We start from the raw sequence: 10373 nt of genomic DNA on the forward strand, positions 1-10373 counted from the left end.
ACACGGCTCTTAATTTGTTGAAATTGAGTTTTATTTAAAATTTCCTCTATTTCTTGAATGGTTTTCTCTAATATAACAAAGTTATTTCTAGTTGGCATGTAACGTTTGCAAATATACTACCATTTGAGAAATTAAGGTAATTTTATTATTCATCGCATGTTGTTTCGACTGTATTTTAGTTATTAAGCTATCGTACCTAATCGCATCGCTATTATCCAGATTACCAGTGATTGCCTTAATCAGAGATCCAGCGGAGTTGATAAGTCCTCTTTTATTCTAATATTCGGAATCAGCTGATAATATCTTTGTATGGTGGTATTCATTATATACTGGGTTTGTAATTCAGCATCGACAATATTACCATCTAAAGTGTAAACATCTAAATTAGTTTTCATAAAATTAGTTATCTCTACATATTTATCTATATTATAGTTTAAATTTTTATTCACTAAGTCTAAGTCTAAAATTTTAATAATTTGCCAATTATATAGGCTTAAATAACCTTGTCCTTCTCTCACTGGGAGAATTCCTGGGTTATCCCTAATCCTTTGTAGCTGAAGCGCCAGGCTCAGGGCTGTCTGAGTCATCATCACCAGGACGAACCTGTGAAGGGCGTTTAATATCTTTAACTGGGACTTTCTTGTTCTTATTTAAGTGAGTCTCTATCGCTACTGTGTTCTTATCTATCTTTTTGTTTCACTAAAGCTTATGGTACCTAGCTTTGTCCTTACTACACCTAGTATTAACTCCTTAATAAAACTTGGTCTCCTGGTTTTATATCAAACTGTTTCTCTCCGCCTCGTTTCAGTTTAATTTTTTCTTTAGACTCTAACATTTTATTTGCTAGTAAGTAATTATAAAGATATTTAGTACGTTTGGCATGATCAATAACTAACTGTTGGGTATAACTTTTATCAAAATTAACAGCGAAAGTGTTCGAAGCATCGGTATGTCCGAAGACTACTTCGAATGGTGTTAAACCAGTGGTAGAGTGTATCGACTGGTTATAAGACATAATTGCATATGTCATAACGGACACAGCGTCTGTTACCTTCCTTTCGTATTTAGCTAACCTGTATATTTCTATTATAGTCGAATGAAATCTCTCTACGAGACCCATTGAGTTAGGATTATGCGGCGTCGTAATATGTAGATCGATCTTATAAAAATCTAACATTTCCTTGAGCAAGTTATTATTAAACTCGGTGCCCGATCTGCACTAATGCGCAATGGTATCCCGTATAAGGAAAAGTATTTTAACAAACGCTCGGACAACTTCCGGTGTAGACCTATTTGTTATCTCTAGCGCTTGTCCTAACTTACTAAAGGCGTCTATTATAGTGAGGAAATAAGTTCCTTCTATTGAAAATAAATCTATGAAAATCTCTTGAAAGGGTTTGGTTTGAGTCTGCGTTAATTGTAACTCTGGCTTTAAAGGTTTTCTATCGTACTTCATTCGTTTGCAAACTTCGCACGAATTTATAATACTAGCTACGGTTTGGTCTAAGTTGTTCCAATAGTATGTACGTTTCAAGTGAGACACGGTTTCTTTAATACCACGGTGGCATGTTTTTCCGGAGTGATATTTTAAGACAATATCTCTCTGTTCGTTTTCGTCGTCGACGTAAACTACTCTTTGCGTACATTCATAAAATCTAACAGTGTCCTTTTTAAATAATGTCGTAATAATATTAGAAAACTGTTGCCTATGCCTGTTGTCTTCAAAGTAAATAAAATATTTAACTTTGGGGCGAATATACTCTTTTAAATAATTTTTAATTAGTTCTGGATTATTTACTGGGATATGTAATTCCGTAATCTTTTGCTTGTTTCTAGACAAATTCTTAACGCTATACTCGTTTTTATGCCACATATGGACAAGTATTTGGTTAGGCTTTGGTATCTATGGCTTCGTTAAGAATGGGTATACCTGAGGTATCTGTGTTTAACTCGGAATGTACGGTCACTATAGAGGAAGAGTCGGCTCCTTCGGAAGCTGTGATCGTTTCACTTCCTATTGATGGAATAGAGTATGGCGACTTGGTCCTACTAATAGGATTACTATCTTCCTCGTCTGACGAGATGCTAATCGGTTTTGGACTAACTTGTTTATCGATGTTAACTATCATAGATATGTCGTCCAACGCGTTAACTCTCACTCTGGATAGTGCGTTTGCCATTACTGTTTTGTTTCCCGGGTTTATATTTTATTTCATAGTCGTATTCGGATAGTCGGAGTCTCCACCTAATGAGTCTACTACCTGGCTCTTTAATTGGAGTTTAACCATACTAATGGTCTATGATCGCTAATGATAGTAAATTTCTTTCCATATTAATATGGTCTAAAGTGCTTGCACGCCAGACTACCGCTAGTAATTCTTTTTCGATAGCGCTGTATCGTGTCTCTGCGTCGTTTAATGTTCTACTTGCAAATGCTATTGGCTTGTCACTGCCTATAGGTCCTTGTGATAGAACTGCTCCTATCGCAAAGTTTGACGCGTCTGTCGTTAATAAGAAAGGCTTCTCGAAATCGGGGTACTGTAATAACGGTGCACTCGTTAACAATTCTTTGCATTTTTCAAATGCATCGATAAATTCTTTGGATGCTACGACCTTATTTTTCTTTTTTAAACAGTTCGTCAGAGGTTGCGTTATTTTAGAAAAGTCTTTAATGAATTTCCTATAATATCCTATTAATCCTAGAAAACTCTTTATTTCTGTTGTTGTTTAGGTAAAGGGAATTTGAGTACTGCTTTAATTTTATCGTCGTTTGTTTTAATCCGTCTTTAGTTATTGTGTGTCCTAAATATAAGACTTCTTTCTTAAGGAATTCGCATTTATCTAATGTGACTTTTTAATTGGTTTGTTTTAACCTATCGAATATCTTCCTAAGTTTACTAATATGTTCTGGAGGCTTGTGGAATAAACTATTATATCGTCTAAATAACTAAGCAATGTATGCCTTGTAAACCTCTTAGGACGTTGTCCATAGCACGTTGGAACGTTGCTGGTGCGTCTTAAGACCAAAGGGCATACGTGTAAACTCGTATGTCCTGACTGTGTTGTGAACGCAGTTTTTGGACTGGTCTCCTTCTCTACTTCGATCTGATGGTAACCGCTAGCTAAGTCGATCGTTGTAAAGTACGATGCTTTACCTAGTTGTCGAAGAGATCGCTTATGTTAGGTAATGGATATTTGTCATCTACAGTTATTTCGTTAAGTCTCCTATAATCTATGACCATACGAAACTTCTGTATTCCAGAAGCGTCCGCTTTCTTTGGCACTAAGTGTACCGGGCACTCCACGGAGAATGTGATTCGGTTATCACTTTATTTCTAACAGCTTATTAATTTGATTTTTAATTTCCTCATTTTGGCTAACTGGATGTTATATGGACGTATATAAATTGGGTCTTCGTTTTTAGTTCTAATTTTATGTTTTACCTGATTGGTAAACGACAGGGGGACATGTTCACAATAGAAAATGTCTTTATATTCTGTACATAAATTTTTAATCAATGATTTTTCCTCCTCATTGAGATGTTCTAACCGTAACTTAGATAAGTTATTTTGCAATACTTCTTCTAAGTCTAGATCGGAGTCTAAATGATTTATTTCAGAACTACGCGTTTCTAATTTGTTCTCTAAATTATATACTCTAAAAGGTTTCGTTATAGTTAAAGTCATTTCGGTGTCGGTAATGTTCTGTATGACAGTTTGCGCAAATGAATTAACACAGTTGACCATAGCGTCAGGCATACGGACTCCTGGGCAAAACTCAGTATAATTTAATATTGCGTCACCGTTTTCTAACATGGTAGGGACTTTGACTCTAATTTCTGATCTAGGCGGTATTATAATCTGATAAGAGGGGTCGTATATAATAGGGATATTAGTAGTGTTAGTTCTTAAAACACGATTTTTCATATCTACTGAGGCTTCTAATTTTGTTAGTAAGTCTGATCCTATTAAACCATCGTAAGCATGGCTACGTTATAAATGCAAACTTATGTTGGATATTAGTTTTTAAACGTTTCCGTAAGTGGCATATATGCGACTTCGTTATGCGCGCTGCGACCATGCGTACTAATAACTTCGAAGGGCTCTATACATTTATATTCTTGAAAGTACTTATCGGCTAATTCTTCATTGATAAAGGAACGCGTGCTTCCTGTATCTAGTAAGAAATGGAATCTATCTCGGGTAAATAGATGTGTGGTAGTTTAAACCGCAGTAATTTAATTTAATTATCTCTGTTGGGATATCGGTGAGGCCAGTATATGAAAATTTTCCTCTTCGTTATTTACAGTATCGTCAGTATTTCGTATTGTTCCTCGTTACACATTTCGTCGTAATTTTGCTCATACTCGTACTCACAATCGACATAGTCGTTCTGTTCGTCGTCGTTGAGCATGTTATTACGTACCGTCCGCATCGAAACGTCCGTGTTGTGCGGCTTCGGTGTTTGGTTATTTATACCGAAACGGAACTGTTGGTTGGGATTACTTTTAAAGAAACCTGATTGCTTATAATTATTTAAAGTTCGCGGGAACTGCTGTGGTTGATTTATGAAAGGTTTATTATGGTTAAAATTTGGTTTAAAACCTTGATGAGGTTGCTGGTTTCCTAATTTCTGATTATTAGGTGTTGGTATAAAATTTTGTTTAAACGGTTGTTGTTGCGTTGGCGTTATAAAGTTTGATTTAGATGTTGTCGGCTGATTATGGTTAACGTTCTTATTTTTGTTCTTTGCATTATATCGCGTTTGAAAGTTAACTTCTTCTGTGACAACACTTAACGCGGATTCTAACGTTGTACATTTATTTAGCCTTACAAACTTTATCAAATCCTCCGTAGATTATACATAAATACACTAAGCGACGTATTGTTCACTATGATGTATTTTGCTGCTTTGAGACCTTCATCTGTTAACAAATTAATTTTTGAGATTAGTGAGCTCCTAACATTTTGTATCCTGTGACAAAAATCTATATAGGACTCGCCTTGTTTTATTTTCATATTTTCTAATTCTATGCTAATACATGCTTCGGACCTAGGGTCACCAAAGTGTTGAACGAACAACTCTTTTAATTCTTCCCAAGTACTTACATTCTCGCGCTCGCTTACTAAAACGGCTGCCTTACCTACTAATCTACTCGTTATACAGTGATATAGGTAAACCTGCTGTGCTGGATTACTTTCCCACGAAAACTTCTAATTACATATTCACACTTGGAGATGAATAAGTTTAGCAACTTATCGTCTCCGTCAAACCTCGGAATAATACTCTGTATTTCTTTCGGAATCAACTGGATCTGATTCATATTGAAAGTTTATAAAATTTAATCAAATAAATGAATAACGTAAAAAGCGATTCTTGTCTGTTTACGCACTTAATAACTAAAACAAATGTAATTCATTAATTGTCGAATGAAAATACATCAAATTTAATCGTAATGAGCGATTTTAGTCTAATTACGATATCCTAAACTAAGACTATGTAATTACTGATTGCTAAGCGAAAATACACAAGGTTTACGTAAAAGTGGCGATTTTTGTCCAATTAAACGTGGATGGGAATAGACAAGGATGAGGGATGCGGGTAAAGGGTCTACTCACAATTTGCTCGATCCCATGCCGGCTAATGTAGTTGCTTCTTGTGATACAAGTTACGTTCGTTGACGAATTTATTTGTTAGGTTCTTTACGGAATTAGTGTCAATGCGTCTAGGAGGCGTTACGACCGATTTGCGTGTCTATTAACGTTCACTTTTCGCGACTTTACTAATCCGACCCGGCTGCGCCAGTCAAATATGAACGGAGCGATACTTTTATAAAAATATTTATTTAAAAGAATACACGTGTTACAAGTACAAGATTTACAATTACAATGAGCAACTTAAACTATGTTACATTTGTTTTTATAATGCTTAAACCTTTATTGGTGTGTGTCCATGTATGGTCACACGGTGGGCCTGATTCACTGCAAGTGATCAGTCTAACTGTTTCAGTGGTCATTAATTTTATACAAATTGCATATTAGTAATGTATCCATTGGTGTACAATACCAGTGGCGTGACATTACTTAGTGTACCAACAGGGTACGCGGTAAGGGTTCGCTATGCGTAACTCCTCCCTCCATAGGTACAAAATCATCATCTGAATTCTGAGATTGATTCTGATGTTGATTTTGGTTAAATTTACGCGAAATACAAAATCTTTTGCGGTACAAGAACACAATTAATATTAAAACTAAAATTATGTATAGTATAATAGTTCCTAAGCTTACACTATTCATATTCACTAACACTTTGTCACTGCTGATCACTTCACTGTTGTCTTTCAATACGTGGGTTAAAAACTGCAAGTTTTCTAAATTCACTTCGTCCAGATTAATAGGTTTACGTAGAGCTACGTCTTCTGATGTCACGATGCTAGGCAGATGTATCGTAGGCGTGCTACGAATGGCGATGTCCGCTGCTTGCAGACTACGTCTTCTTAAGGTGATTTTTCCTATCATCACTTCGCAAGCATTGTCAATAGTTACGATATAAGTTCCCATTATATCGTGGTGACTTATTTCATTTTCACAATTTTCCTTGATGTAGGTCGGTGAGCTTGTGTATACGAGCCAAGAGTTCGGCTGTATATTCTTGATCTTAATATCTGATGAGTTAACACGGAGAGGTCGGCACGATGTTATTTGCGTAGAAAATGTCATCAAGTCTTTGATGCAGGTGTTTTCTTCCTCAAGCGACACGTTGCTATCATAGCAAAGGAACTTTCCTTCACTTATGTCTCTGCAGGGCTGGGAGAGCGACACTGTATTCGACCCTTTTACTAGGATATGGGAATGTTTAGGAGTTAGTAGGATTGAGGTGTTAAGACGGGAATTATACATAGGGAATGGATGTAAGGTATAGTAATTGTAGACATTTAATTGGACTATCGGTACTATCATAATAAAAGTTATTTGTGTGCCTTTCACATAAGCTTTGATATCAATACAATGTTCAATCTTACCAAGTTCTCGATAGTTACAGGAAAAGCTAACATATCTGTTTTTTCTATACTTTTTAAAATACTAATAATTCCTTGGTGTCTACAATTGATTGATGTAATACATTTACTCGACTAAATGAGATAGCTGTATCGACTTCGTCTAGACGTGTTAACAATATTTGGAAGTTATGTATTAATAAGTTATAAGTATTTAACACACGGCTCTTAATTTGTTGAAATTGAGTTTTATTTAAAATTTCCTCTATTTCTTGGATGGTTTTCTCTAATATAACAAAGTTATTTCTAGTTGCATTGGTAACGTTTGCAAATATATCTACCATTTGAGAAATTAAGGTAATTTTATTATTCATCGCATGTTGTTTCGACTGTATTTTAGTTATTAAGCTATCGTACCTAATCGCATCGCTATTATCCAGATTACCAGTGATTGCCTTAATCAGAGATCCAGCGGAGTTGATAAGTCCTCTTTTTATTCTAATATTCGGAATCAGCTGATAATATCTTTGTATGGTGGTATTCATTATATACTGGGTTTGTAATTCAGCATCGACAATATTACCATCTAAAGTGTAAACATCTAAATTAGTTTTCATAAAATTAGTTATCTCTACATATTTATCTATATTATAGTTTAAATTTTTATTCACTAAGTCTAAGTCTAAAATTTTAATAATTTGCCAATTATATAGGCTTAAATAACCTTGTCCTTCTCTCACTGGGAGAATTCCTGGGTTATCCCTAATCCTTTGTAGCTGAAGCGCCAGGCTCAGGGCTGTCTGAGTCATCATCACCAGGACGAACCTGTGAAGGGCGTTTAATATCTTTAACTGGGACTTTCTTGTTCTTATTTAAGTGAGTCTCTATCGCTACTGTATTCTTATCTATTTTTTGTTTTACTAAAGCTTTATGGTACCTAGCTTTGTCCTTACTACACCTAGTATTAACTCCTTTAATAAAAACTTGGTCTCCTGGTTTTATATCAAACTGTTTCTCTCCGCCTCGTTTCAGTTTAATTTTTTCTTTAGACTCTAACATTTTATTTGCTAAGTAATTATAAAGATATTTAGTACGTTTGGCATGATCAATAACTAACTGTTGGGTATAACTTTTATCAAAATTAACAGCGAAAGTGTTCGAAGCATCGGTATGTCCGAAGACTACTTCGAATGGTGTTAAACCAGTGGTAGAGTGTATCGACTGGTTATAAGACATAATTGCATATGTCATAACGGACACAGCGTCTGTTACCTTCCTTTCGTATTTAGCTAACCTGTATATTTCTATTATAGTCGAATGAAATCTCTCTACGAGACCCATTGAGTTAGGATTATGCGGCGTCGTAATATGTAGATCGATCTTATAAAAATCTAACATTTCCTTGAGCAAGTTATTATTAAACTCGGTGCCCGGATCTGCACTAATGCGCAATGGTATCCCGTATAAGGAAAAGTATTTTAACAACGCTCGGACAACTTCCGGTGTAGACCTATTTGTTATCTCTAGCGCTTGTCCTAACTTACTAAAGGCGTCTATTATAGTGAGGAAATAAGTTCCTTCTATTGAAAATAAATCTATGAAAATCTCTTGAAAGGGTTTGGTTTGAGTCTGCGTTAATTGTAACTCTGGCTTTAAAGGTTTTCTATCGTACTTCATTCGTTTGCAAACTTCGCACGAATTTATAATACTAGCTACGGTTTGGTCTAAGTTGTTCCAATAGTATGTACGTTTCAAGTGAGACACGGTTTCTTTAATACCACGGTGGCATGTTTTTCCGGAGTGATATTTTAAGACAATATCTCTCTGTTCGTTTTCGTCGTCGACGTAAACTACTCTTTGCGTACATTCATAAAATCTAACAGTGTCCTTTTTAAATAATGTCGTAATAATATTAGAAAACTGTTGCCTATGCCTGTTGTCTTCAAAGTAAATAAAATATTTAACTTTGGGGCGAATATACTCTTTTAAATAATTTTTAATTAGTTCTGGATTATTTACTGGGATATGTAATTCCGTAATCTTTTGCTTGTTTCTAGACAAATTCTTAACGCTATACTCGTTTTTATGCCACATATGGACAAGTATTTGGTTAGGCTTTGTATCTATGGCTTCGTTAAGAATGGGTATACCTGAGGTATCTGTGTTTAACTCGGAATGTACGGTCACTATAGAGGAAGAGTCGGCTCCTTCGGAAGCTGTGATCGTTTCACTTCCTATTGATGGAATAGAGTATGGCGACTTGGTCCTACTAATAGGATTACTATCTTCCTCGTCTGACGAGATGCTAATCGGTTTTGGACTAACTTGTTTATCGATGTTAACTATCATAGATATGTCGTCCAACGCGTTAACTCTCACTCTGGATAGTGCGTTTGCATTACTGTTTTGTTTCCCGGGTTTATATTTTATTTCATAGTCGTATTCGGATAGTCGGAGTCTCCACCTAATGAGTCTACTACCTGGCTCTTTAATTGAGTTTAACCATACTAATGGTCTATGATCGCTAATGATAGTAAATTTCTTTCCATATTAATATGGTCTAAAGTGCTTGCACGCCCAGACTACCGCTAGTAATTCTTTTTCGATAGCGCTGTATCGTGTCTCTGCGTCGTTTAATGTTCTACTTGCAAATGCTATTGGCTTGTCACTGCCTATAGGTCCTTGTGATAGAACTGCTCCTATCGCAAAGTTTGACGCGTCTGTCGTTAATAAGAAAGGCTTCTCGAAATCGGGGTACTGTAATAACGGTGCACTCGTTAACAATTCTTTGCATTTTTCAAATGCATCGATAAATTCTTTGGATGCTACGACCTTATTTTTCTTTTTTAAACAGTTCGTCAGAGGTTGCGTTATTTTAGAAAAGTCTTTAATGAATTTCCTATAATATCCTATTAATCCTAGAAAACTCTTTATTTCTGTTGTTGTTTTAGGTAAAGGGAATTTGAGTACTGCTTTAATTTTATCGTCGTTTGGTTTTAATCCGTCTTTAGTTATTGTGTGTCCTAAATATAAGACTTCTTTCTTAAGGAATTCGCATTTATCTAATGTGACTTTTAAATTGGTTTGTTTTAACCTATCGAATATCTTCCTAAGTTTACTAATATGTTCCTGGAGGCTTGTGGAATAAACTATTATATCGTCTAAATAAACTAAGCAATGTATGCCTTGTAAACCTCTTAGGACGTTGTCCATAGCACGTTGGAACGTTGCTGGTGCCGTCTTAAGACCAAAGGGCATACGTGTAAACTCGTAATGTCCTGACTGTGTTGTGAACGCAGTTTTGGACTGGTCCTCCTTCTCTACTTCGATCTGATGGTAACCGCTAGCTAAGTCGATCGTTGTAAAGTACGATGCT

Source organism: Trichoplusia ni, chromosome 3 (assembly GCF_003590095.1).
Source record: "Trichoplusia ni isolate ovarian cell line Hi5 chromosome 3, tn1, whole genome shotgun sequence".
NCBI classification, from domain to species: Eukaryota; Metazoa; Arthropoda; class Insecta; order Lepidoptera; family Noctuidae; genus Trichoplusia; species Trichoplusia ni.